General features: G+C 38.6%; 1 long non-coding RNA gene across 3 annotated transcripts in view; it reads left to right on the top strand.

The window, feature by feature from the left end:
- Positions 1 to 12765, top strand: part of LOC129136723 (uncharacterized) — a 111034-nt gene that overhangs the window by 7922 nt on the left and 90347 nt on the right. For all 3 annotated transcript variants that reach the window (XR_010150665.1, XR_010150664.1, XR_008538671.2), the window contains exon 2: positions 5599 to 5676. This is a non-coding gene — a long non-coding RNA (uncharacterized LOC129136723). The remainder of the gene's footprint in view (positions 1 to 5598; positions 5677 to 12765) is intronic.

Below are 12765 nucleotides of genomic sequence, written 5' to 3' on the forward strand. Positions count from 1 at the left end.
ATCCTGTACCACAGTTAGTGGTATTAAAATGGAAAACTATATATTTTTAAAGAGGGTTAGATGAATTCATTTGTGTCATTGTTTCTGTAGACATGGATATCCACAGTATGGTGATAAGAACCATACATAATGTATAGTAAAGTTTTTCTCATTTCAGTGTTCTATTTTAGATAACATAGATAATTAAAAATATGATTTTATATGTTAAGAACATATCTGAAAAAATGAAAAATGCCAATTTACAAAATTCTACATTGATGATAAAACTTTATTCATTGGTAGTACACTAATGGATATATGTGAGACCATTGGTTTGGAGCAAACAACATGTAAACTAGAGACATGAACACATGCATATTAGGCCATTTTTACATCACTATAAAGGAAGACCTGAGGCTGGGTAATTTATAAAGAAAAGAGTTTTAATTGGCGCACAGTTCTGCAGGCTGTATGAGAAGCATTGTGCCAACATCTGCTTGGCTCCTGCTTGGCTCAGGAAGCCTGCTTGGCTCAGCTTCCTGCTTGGCTCAGGAAGCTTACAGTTATGGTGGAACGTGAAGCGGAGCCAGCATGTCACATGGCTAGAGTGGGAGCAAGAGAATGATGGGGAGGGCCCGACTCTTTTAAACAACCATCTCTCCTGTGGGCTAACAGAGCAAGAACTCACTCATCACCAAGGAGATGGTGCTAAGCCATTCATGAGGGATCCACTCCCATGATCCAATCACATCCCACCAGGCCCCACCTTCAGCGTTGGGAATCACATTTCAACATGAGATTTGGAGGGACAAACATCCAGACTATCTCACTGAGTATACTAAACCCCTCATGTAAGTATGAGCATCTGAAGCTTTCAAAATATGAAAGATGTCTTGATTACAATAATCTGATTTTTAAATCAGGTCTTGAAACTGGACAGTCCTCTTTCTCTATAGCCAAAGTGAGTATCCCCACCATAGTCTGCACTTTACTTATTGGCTACCACAAGAGTTTTTATGGGTCCTCTGTCCCTCAGCTGGAGTGCCTAGTGAGTGAGCCTGCCTGCTGAATGACATCTTTTCCATATTATTTAGTGGCAGCTCACCTGTTTAAAACCTGTCATAGAGTTTTGAAAATAATTTATTTTCATAATTCCTTTTAATTGTTTTTGACTGTTAGTACTTTATTGATCCTATAGTGCTCTCAATTTCAATTTAATTTTTTAAATCTAAATTATATTTTTGAAATAAAGTTTTTTCTTCATTGTTATTCTAAAGATTTTGTGTATATGAGGTAATAAACTTGGGTTTTCCAGAAGTTTTATAAAAACCCTGAAATATTTTCAGTTTATATGTCCATTTCTTAACATTTTTCCATTAACATTTAAAAGCTGTAAAATTTATCTTTGTACTTTGGAAGACTAATAGGTCTAGCTGAATGATGTGGTTTCATTGAATCTCACTGTATCAAAGAGTATAACATATGAAATCACTTAATTAGTTGAATAATAGATGTCTGAGATTCTTGCTACTTAAGTGTGGTCTCTGGACCAGCAGCATCTGGCATTGCCTAGGAGCTAGTTAAAAGAAATGGCCCCAGAAATACTGAGTCAAAATCTGCATTTTAAAAAGAGCTCCTGGTGATTCCTATGTATACTAAAGTTTGAGAAAAACTGTCTCACTGTTTGAGATTTTTGATCTACCTTTCTTTTTGAAAGGTAAAATTGTTTCAATGACATATGTTCTTATTCTTGACATACTATGAGAAATAGACTGTCTTCATTTTTCGCTGTTTTGCACAAAGTTTAATATTCACATTTGCTTAAAAATAAAAGCACCCACAGTCCTAACTTTCACATGGTTAATAATACTTTGTTTTTAAACAAGGGATATTAAAGTCATTTATAAGTCTTACATCACTCAATTTTACTACAATTTTTCTGAAGTAGTAGATGAAAAAAATGTTTAACTTTTTTTTTTTTTTTTTGAGACGAAGTCTCGCTCTTGTCCCCCAGGTTGGAGTGCAATGGTGCAATCTTGGCTCACTGCAACCTCTGTTTCCCGGATTCAAGCGATTCTCCTGCCTCAGCCTCCCAAGCAGCTGGGATTACAGGCGCCTGCCACCATGCCCGGCAAATTTTTGTATTTTTAGTAGAGATGGGGTTTCACCATGTTGGCCAGGCTGGTCTTGAACTCCTGACCTCAGGTGATCTGCCTGTCTCAGCCTCCCAAAGCGCTGGCATTACAGGCGTGAGCCACCGCGCCTGGCCAAAAAAAAAAGTGTTTAACTTAATTTGTGTATGGTTTTTTAAAAAGGCTCATAGAAGGATCAAGTGACCAGTCCTAACTCAATCGTCAGTACTGTATTTCTCTTTCCAATGGGATGTGCTTATTTTCTGTTTGGAGAGTTGAACTATCCTTTACAGGAAACCTAATATAAACTGTTCAGGTCAAGAAATGTGGTTTGATTCATCAAAAAAATATACTTGCTAGTCCTATTACCTTTAGCTGCACTTTATCGAAATTCGTAAGGATTGCCATGCCTCAGTCTTAGTATAGGCCCATTTCCTTTGCTTTGTTTCATGGATTTAAGGTTGTCATTTAGAAGTTCACTGATGGCTGCTTCTGTCTGCTGATTGAAGAAGTCTCTGAACTAGCAGATCCTTGTGGCTTCTCACCACAAAAAAAAATTTCCTGACAAAAGAGCTATTAAAAAAACAAGTGTATATTTATTTCATTTGTTTAACTGCTACTACTTAATAGCCACAAAGGATTAATAATAATGTGGGTTTTTAATATAATGAACACAACTGATAATTTGGGAAGGATTCTCTGTTTGTAGAGCCTCTTTATACAAAATAAAAAGGTCAAAAACAACAAATGAAATCATACCCTTTCTTAAATTGTTTAAATTAGCAGTCTGTTTTTTAAATCAGTTTTTTGTAGTTTGATTACCCAAACCTGGTGGAATTCCAACTTGACTATAAACCCAAAGCAGAAATGATAGTTCCTATAATACATAGTACACAGGAGGGGCTCAAAAAACCTGACTAAACAGTAAACCTCCCAACTATTAATACCAGATCCTTCATATATCACTCAGTATTATGTATTTAATTATAGTGTGACCAATCTATCATATGAATACATTGTATATATAATATATAATATTGTGCAATAGAATATTATATAGTATTATACAATATGTATAATATAAATCATAAATTTATATAATTATATGTATTATATAATATATACTATAAATAGAATAGAATGATATAAAAACATAGATATACAATGTATTGCTATATTGATGTACTATATATTTATTATTATATATAATTACATATATAGTCAGTATATTGTTTATGCCGACACTTGACTTTTTTTTTTTTTGAGGTGGAGATTTGTTCTTGTTGCCCAGGCTGGAGTGCAGTGGCACAATCTTGGCTTACTGTAACCTCTGCCTCCCGGGTTCAAGTGATTCTTCTGCCTCAGCCTCCCAAGTAGCTGGGGATTACAGGTGCGAGCCACCATGCCCAGCACATTTTTGTATTTTTAGTAAAGATGGGGTTTCACCATGTTGGCCAGGCTGGTCTTGAACTCCTGATCTCAGGTGATCTGCCCACCTCAGCCTCCCAAAGTGCTGGGATTACAGGTGTGAGCCATCACACCTGGCCAGTACTTTTACTGGTAGTATCACCCCAGCTTTTTGTGTCTTCCAGGAGTAGCACACACAGAGTACAGATAACCTCCCTGGGATCATGACTTTAAATAAAAGAGACCTTCATCTATTGCTTGGTGTCAACAGAACACTAGAGGAGGACTGGATCATTTCTGTGTGGTTGAAAAATTGCAGTCTGTCTCTAAGAACTTGTCCAACAAAACACTCTTCTCTGCCAAAGTTACTCCTGCCTGGTACCTTTTTCACAAGTGGATCTAGCTTCATTTTCGTTTGGTGAGGCAATGGAGTTTGATGGACAGCTGGTTATAATCCAGTGCACAGGTCATGTGCAATGAATTGAGAAATGCTTTTTTAAAAAACTAGTTTTATCTATCTACAGAGACCAGAGACCAACAGAGAATGAGTAGCAGCTGTTGAAGGTATCTGGGGTAGTTAGTTCCAGTTTTCAGCTATTATTTTAAAATTGCAGGCTGGGTGCAGTGGCTCACACCTGTAATCCTTTGGGAGGCCAAGACCTGTGGATCACTTGAGTCCAGGAGTTCAAGACCAGCCTGGACAACATGGTGAAACCCATCTCTACTGAAAATACAAAAATTAGCTGTGTGTGGTGGCACATGTCTGTAGTCCCAGCTACTTGGGAGGCTGAGGCACAAGAATTGCTTGAACCCAGGAGGTGGAGGTTGCAGTGAGCTGAGATCACACCACTGCATTCCAGCCTGACTCTGTCTCAAAAAGTTGTTATGAAATAACATTCATGTACAAGTTTTTAATGTGAACTTAAGTTTTTATTTCTCTGGGATAAATAACCAAGAGTAGTACATCTGCTGGGTTATATGGTAATTACATGTTTAGTTTTGTAAGAAAATTCCAAACATTTTTTCAGAGTGGCTACATCATTTTACATTCCACCAGCATCGTATAAGTAATGCAGTTTCTGCACGTCTTTGCCAAAATTTGATGTTGTCACTTTTGAAATTTTAGCCATTCAGATAGATGTTTAGTGATATCTATTTGCATTCCCCTGCTGGCTAATGATGTTGAAGATATTTTCATCTGTATATCACCTCTGGTGAAATGTCTCTTCATATGTTTTGCCCATTTCTAATTGTCATAGATGCAGGAGACAGATAAGGGAGGTCCCGGGAGACCCTCCCACTTGCCCCACAAGTGTTTACACCAGATGCTTTTGTGCAGATGAGAGAACCTGACTAGCGTTTTGTCTGGGCATGCCCGCAATGGTCTGTACTCGCCTGTGCACTGGGAAGATGGGGTGGAGCCATAGGAAGTTTGTGCCCTGTGCAGTGAGGAGGAACCTGGCCTCTTGAGCTTATATGTGGTGGCCTGGTATCCAATCTGTGAGGTGGCCTGGTATCCAGTCTGTGAGGTGGGAGCCTATTGACAAGACTTCCTCTCACTTTGCTGAGTATTTTTTTTTCTTTTTTCCTTTTCGCCCAATACATTCTGCTCCCCTCACCTTTCAGTGTGTCCATGTGCTTAATCTTTCCTGTCATATGACAAGAACACAGTTTTAGCTGAACTAAGGAACAAAAATTCTGCATCAGTTGGATTGTTTGACTCGTTGAGTCTTGAGAGTTCTTTATATATTTTAGATATTAGTCCTTTGTCAGATATGTGATTTTAAAATATTCCCCCATCTATAACTTGTCTTTTAATTCTCTTCACATGAGCTTTCACAGAGTAAAGTTTTAAATTTTGATAAGGTCAAATTTATCAATTTTTGCATTTTTGACATGTGTTTTCCATGTTAGGGCTAAGAATTATACCACTAGCCCTAGATGCTAAAGGTTTTTACCTATTTTTGCTAAAATTATTACAGTTTTACATTTTACATTTAAGTCTTTGATTATTTTCAAATTAATTCTTGCATAAGATGTGAAGATTAGATTGAGGTCCATTTTTTTTTTCTCCTGATAGGTATCCAGTTGCTCCAGCACCAACTGGTGAAAAGACCATCATTCTACTCAGTTGCATTTGAAGCTTTGTCAAAAACCAGTTGAGTATATTGGTGTGGATGTGTTTCTATTCTGTGGATCTCTCTTCCGTTCCATTGATCTATGTGTCTGTTCCTTTGCCAGTACTACACTGGGTTGACTACCATAGCAATGAAATAAACCTTAAAATCAAACAGAGTAATTCTTCCCACTTTATTCTTCATTGTCAAGATTGTTTTAGCTATTTTAGTGCATGTGACTTTCCATACAAATTTTAGAATAAAGGTTGTTTATGTCTGCAAAAAATCTTGCTCACATTTTGATAGGCATTGCATTAAAACTATAGATTAACTTGGGGAGAATTGAAATCTTTAATACATTGTCTTCCAATCTATGAGCACAGCATGTCCTTCCATTTAATTTTGGTTTTCTTTAATTCATTTCATTACCATTTTGTACTTTTCAGCATAGTTAAAATATTTTATTAAGCTTATACTTAAGTATTTTATTTTGTTTGGAGCGATTGTAAATGGCTTTGAAGCCATCTTCACAGGATTACCAAGAATTCTTTTTTTTTTTTTTTTTTTGAAATGGAGTCTTGTACTGTCACCCAGGCTGGAGTGCAGTGGTGCCATCTCGGCTCACTGCAACCTCCGCCTTCTGGGTTCAAGTGATTCTCCTGCCTCAGCCTCCTGAGTAGCTGAGGTTACAGGCGTGCACCACCACGCCCGGCTAATTTTTGTATTTTTAGTAGAGACGGGGTTTCACCATGTTGCCCAGGCTGGTCTCAAACTTCTGACCTTGTGATCCGCCCACCTCAGCCTCCAAAAGTGCTGGGATTACAGGCGTGAACCACTGCGCCTGTCCAGGATTACCAAGAATTCTGGACAGAAATATAGTTATAATTAAGCATTAATCACTCTGCACTTTGACCCACTTCCTTGTAACTGAAAGTCACTAGACACTGACCATTTGCATCCCCATTGTTCCTATAGATAGGATTTCTGACCCTAGAATCATAAAGCTTTTGTTTAAGGGTTGCTTAAGATGTTTTTCACATTCTAAACTCCAGCAAAACAGCTGATGCCAACCAGTTTGAAGACCCCCAGAAAGGAAACTAATCAGCATGAAAACACAGTTTCTTCATCTCTCTGTCCCATGACATCACCCTGCACTCTTCAATCTCTACACTTTATCCCACTCCAAAACCCTTAGGAACCCTATCCCCATATGCCCCAGAGAGACAGATTTGAGATTTCCTCTCATCTTCTCATTTGGCAGCCCTAGGATTAAACCTCTTTCTCAGAAGCCACCTGGTGTCTTTGTGTATTGACTTGCTGTGTGCATCTTGCAATATACCTATTAGGATAACAGTTTTGTGTTTTTTATTTTGATTCTGCCTGTCCATTGTTAGTAGATAGAAATGTGATTGATTTTTGTGTGTGACTTTGCTAAATTCATTTATTACTTCTAGGAAATTTTTAAAGATTCCTAGAGATTTTGTATGTAGATAATTATGTCATCTGGAAATAGTTTTATTTTCTGCACTTCAAACTTTATGCCTTATTTATTTTTCTTGATTTGTTACAGTAGTTAGAACTTCCAGTACTGTGTTGAGGCGAGACCCCATCTCTACAAAAAATAAAAATTAAAAAAACTAGCCAGGTGTTTTGATGCACCCCTGTGGTCCCAGCTACTTGAGAGGCTGAGACAGAAGGTTTGCTTGAGCCCAGGAGGTCATGAGGCAGGAAATTAAAGAAAGAAAAATAAAATTAAAAAGAGAAAAACAAGCTTTCTATATTAGGCTGACTCATCCTAAAGGCAGTAACAGGCAAAGCCTGGACCCAGGTGAAGTCTCAATAACATTATCTAAGAAGCCAGAGCTCAAAAGAATGTGATCTGGAGACTCTCTCAGCACTCTCTCAACATAAGGATAAGGAAAATACATTTTCCTGTCTCATTTAGTATAAGGAAACTTCCCCCTTGAATCCTAACCCCCTCCATGTGATTGTACCTTGCTCTGCAAGTTTTATAATGTTATAGATTCCTGCTTTCTGTAACTAATAACTTCAAGTGTTCTGTTTTTATCTGAGCAGCACATTGAAGGTTATAAGACATGCCTCAGCAGGCCTGGGCTGCAGCCATCTAGGCACCATAGTGAGAGTTATGAGATAAGCCCATGCAAGGCACTAGAGCAAGCCTAGATAACAGCCATCTGGGCCGCATAGCAAGAGTCGCATGTAATCCTGAGTTATGCACCTGTCACAATTTGATTAACTGCCTTTGTTCTGCCTCTGTATCCTTGCTTTCATGCCACTATGCTTCATGCCACTGTAAGCTTGTTTCAAGCTAGCCCACCCTCTTTTAGACGTGTGTGTAAAAGTCAAGTGCTGTCTTTGTTCTGGGCCCGAATTTTGGATGTAAATCCACTGGGTCTGAGTGCACTAAAAAAAATCCTCCTGTTCCACCTATCGGTCTCTCCAGTCTCCTGATTCCCACAACAGTCAAGGCTACAGTGTGTGGTGTTTTCACCACTGCACTCCAGCCTGGGTAATAGAGTGAGACCCCATCTCAAAAAGAAAAAAGATGAAAGATAGTAAAGAGAACATCCCTGCCTTGTTCAGGATCATAGAGGAAAAGCATTTGGTCTTTTGTCATTGAGTCTAATGTTAGCTGTAGGATTTTGTTGTAGATGCTCTGTATCAAATTCATCTAGTTGAGATAATTCCCTTCTAATCCTAGTTTGCTAAACATTTTCTTCTTTTTCTTTTGCATTAAAAAAATTGAGTGTGGAGGGAAAAGCCACTTCATCTTGGATGCTTAATCTGCCTTGTTGACTTCTAATTAAACCCACTCCCTGGAATGCTGCCAAGATTTCTATTTTGTCTACTACTCCTTGTGTAACAGCCTGTATTTACCATAAATCCTGCCATTAGATCAAAAGAATCTTGATATTATTGTACTTACCATAAGTCCTGCCCTTAAGCAATTGTCCTACACATCCCTTTTGAATCACATATACCCTTTGCCTATGATATATAACCTAGCAGTATGGGGGGTAATGGTTCAGGGCCCCACCATCTTGTCTTGCTGCTGCCTGAGGCACAGACATGACTTCTTTTCCTAAGTTCCTATTAAATGTTTCTTTCTGAGAAAATTGATATCTTAGCCTTTTTCTTCAGCCTCTCAGTGTCCTTAGACTATTGGGGGCAGGTTTATACAGACCTGCCCACCATGGAACATGTTGTGAGCCAGGCCAGAAGCTGAGAGATCAATAAATGGGAAAAGGGTATGTAGCATCCATGGGGGAAATCCCAGCATGGCCATCCATTCCATGTGGAGTGGTGTGGATCACCTTTTAGACATTTGTGGACCACTGCATGAGAATGAGGATGCCCTGAAAATGCTGGTGAGTTTAGAGCAATTGTTAACTGATAACCATCTATCATACTGCTGTAAGGAAGGGTGGTGAGTAGCCACTGTAGTAAGATGTCTGCTTCTACAGGCTGCCTGTTTGGTGATGGGAGCCCACCTAGCAGTGTTGCAGTCATTTCGTCTGAGGTATTACCCGGAGTTCTTTGTCTCATGACCAATAAAATTAAGGAGTGTGGACACCAATGGTGAGGTTGGAGCAAAAGTTTAAAAAGCCAAAGAAGAAAGCTCTCCACAGTGGAGAGCGGGACCTGAGAGGGTTGCCAGCTATGAGACTGAGTCCCAGGTTTTTATGGACTGGAAGGGGAGGAATGTGCTGACTGATCTGTAGGCTGTCTTGGAGAACCAGTTGGAGGTAGAGGTGAAGGCTTGGCCCAGGACCAATCAGGGGCTGAAGTGATGATTCACCATATGTAAATGAAGACTTGGCCTGTGGCCAATCACAGAAAGGTAGGCATATGTAAAGTAGGTGAAAAGTCAGAGCCAAAAAACGAGTGGAATTTGTTCATCTTGTTTCAGAGTAGACATTTCCATTCAAGGATGTGGGGCCTGCAGTGATTTTCAGGCTGTTCTTTGAAGGAGTTTTACCAAGGAGCCACCCTAACTGTCTGCCTGACCAGTTTCTTCCTTCCTCCTCTCTCAGCAGCACAAGCAAAATAAAACAGCTTGAGGAGGAATTACCATTAGGAGAGATATATTTTTTAAAAGACCTCTATAGTCAAAAGTCAAAGACTCTATAGTCAAATTGGTTAAACCTGATATTTGGGCAATGTGTGTATGCATATGTATTGTTTTAAGGCTTCTGCTCTCACTTTGTAAAACAACTCAGTTGACTGATTTCTCAGTGTTTGTCCATTTACTTCGGTCTGTCCCTCCTTCTTGCCATCCTTTATGCCACATGAGTAGATCTTAAAAGGATTTCTAACAATCTGGGATCACTTAAGGAAAACAGAAAAGGTATCAAAGACTTCTTTTTGGGGTTGAACCTCTGTTTTTTCTTATGGAACCCCGAGAATTGTAAGCAGACAGATTCCTCTCAGGTATAAAACCCTGTTCTCTTTTGTATTGCATTACTTGATCTCTTTGGATTTTGAGGATACAAGAAATTACTTTGTAAGTTTGAGGACTTGATCTTGCCAAGTGTAATGACTGGTGAGTCACAAGTGAGAGTTACAGCGTTAGAGGTAGCTGAGAGACAGTTCCTTATAGTAACTGGTTATTACTACAGGGGCCTACTCATTTCTTTGGGCATTTGAGAAAAGCAAGGTTTAGGCCCTAAAAACTGCATGCTTTCTTTGCCCTATTCATTAAAGGGCTCCAACCTCAAGTCAGTAATCTAGTTAAGAAACAAGCTAAGTTGAAAAGACACTTTCCCTCAAAATCTTGTCTTCAGATAATGGTGTTTAAGTCTAAGTTCTGGGTCTTTGATATGTAAATTTTCTACCTTGTTTCACCTGAGTCATGTCTTTAAGAATGATTGATAGTCTAAAAGTGGGAAAGAAACGATTTGAAAATTGATGAGTGAAGAATCTTATAAATCTATAAGATCTGCCTCTGTGTGTCTTTATGTCTATATGTATGTATCACTTGTATGAGATATTACACTACCAAAATATATGAAAGTGCTTTAATCAATTGGCTTATAGAAAAGTAAGTGCTTAAATAAAATACTTTGTCAGAAAAATAAAAGCCAGCTCATGTTGGGGCTCAGAAACAAATACCCAAAATATGGTGCATTGCCATGCTGAACTGAAGAAGCCTTGATCAAGGCCTCTCTGACCTCCCCACCACCCATGGTCTCTCTCAAAGAAGCTGAAGTTCCTTTATCTGCCTGAAGTCCAGACCCAGCAGAGAAAAAAATTGTTTTTTCTTTACATGGACATAAAGCATGATGGTAAAAAAAAATTTTTTTTCATCCCTCCCTGTAAGACCAAGAACGCAACCACACCTGAACAGATCTTTCCACTGTCAAAAAGAACTATTTACAAGTAAATCATTCTCCCTAGTAATCCTCTCAACAGCATTTGTTTTCTCTCCCCTTCCATAACTTGTTTTTGCCAGGATGGTATATAAGCTTGTAAAACTCACTGGGGAGTTGGGCCTTCATTCTGAAGGATCCTGTGTATACATGTTAAATAAATGTATATGCCTTTTCTCCCATTCATATACCTCATGTCAGTGATTTTTCGATGAACCTCCAAAGGGCCAAATGGCGTTGGCCACTAGACTCAAATGACTTTTAGTTCACGTGACTTTAGTAATCATTGATAAATAAAACTAGTTTTGTTACCATTTAACCAGGTTCTTATCCACTGCCCAGATAGAGCCAAACACTGAGACAGCAGGTGTGGTAGTAAAGAAAGACTTTAATTATCACAAGGGAACTGCGGAAGGAGAATGGGAGATTTCTCAAAGCTGCCTCCCTGAGAATTCAGAGGCTAGGGTTTTAAGGATAATTTGGTGGGAAGAAGGTTAAGGCATGGGTGTTGCTAATTTGGTCTGGGACGAAACCATAGGGGTGTCAGAGCTGTCTTCATGTGCTAAATCAGTTATTGGGCCATGGAGAAGTCACAATACAAGTCAAGTCAGTTCCTTAGTTACCCTCATGGGCCACAGGTACAGTTGGCATCAGTTGGTCCAGGCTGTTAGAGGCAAAGTCTGAAAAATCTCTCAAAGACCAGTCTTAGGTTTCACAATAGTGTTTGTGACTGCTGGTTACTATGGAAAAGCAAGCTGGGAAACAATGGTGGGTTATTATATAGCCATGACTATAGCTTAGTAGAAAAGTTTGCATAAGGTGAAATCCCTGGTGGTCAAAGCTGCTCAGCCTTCTCTCTGGTCAGTCCAACTTCTGGAAGCCATAGGGAGGATCTGCATAATCTAAGGATCATTAGTCTTTGAAGAAAAAACTTCATTAATCTTGTGGGCAGCCTGCCTGGGGTAAGACAAGGAGGTAATAAATTATTAGTGTCTATTGAAGTGACTATATGCAAGCAATCATGCATGGAGGAGGAAGAGATCTGAGAGAAAGATAAATATCTTAAGAAAATTCAGCCCCCTACCATAATTTTAATCTTGTGACCTTTTAAAATTTCATAAAAGTGGTTTCAATTTCAAAATTCTCTTCAGTAATTTAAAATCTTGAAGTCATATTATGTTAAATTAAGTAATCCTAGGTTTTTCACTGAAATTAGGGTTACTAAGAGTTAGAATAGTTGTTAATATATGTAATATTAAAAACTACTATTAGCTGGGTATGGTGGCTTATGCCTGTAGTTCCAGCTACTCAAGAGGCTAAGGTGGAAGGATTGCTTAAGTCTGGGAGATTGAGGTTGCAGTGAGCCATGATTGCACCACTGCACTCCAGTCTGGGTGACAGAGTGAGACCCTGTTTTAAAAATATAAATAAAAATAAAAAATAATAAAACTACTAGATCCAAGAAAAATAATTCTATATACAGAGTGTATAAAAAATATGTGGTTTTGGTCAGGAAGTTTATTTTAAAAAGACGTGAAGATACAGTTTTGGTAAAGGAGAACTAATTTTGTCTAATTTAGAGGTTAAATGTTTCAAAATGAAGGAAATAAATGATGTAGATAAAAGTTAATGCATAAAAAGGAAAAGGATAAACAGGTGAGGAATGAGGAACCTTTGATTCCCGGGTGCCCATGTGATCACCCACGGCATAGAGCTGCTGCACTGCATTCAGTTACTAAA

This window comes from Pan troglodytes, chromosome 14, assembly GCF_028858775.2.
Source record: "Pan troglodytes isolate AG18354 chromosome 14, NHGRI_mPanTro3-v2.0_pri, whole genome shotgun sequence".
NCBI lineage: Eukaryota > Metazoa > Chordata > Mammalia > Primates > Hominidae > Pan > Pan troglodytes.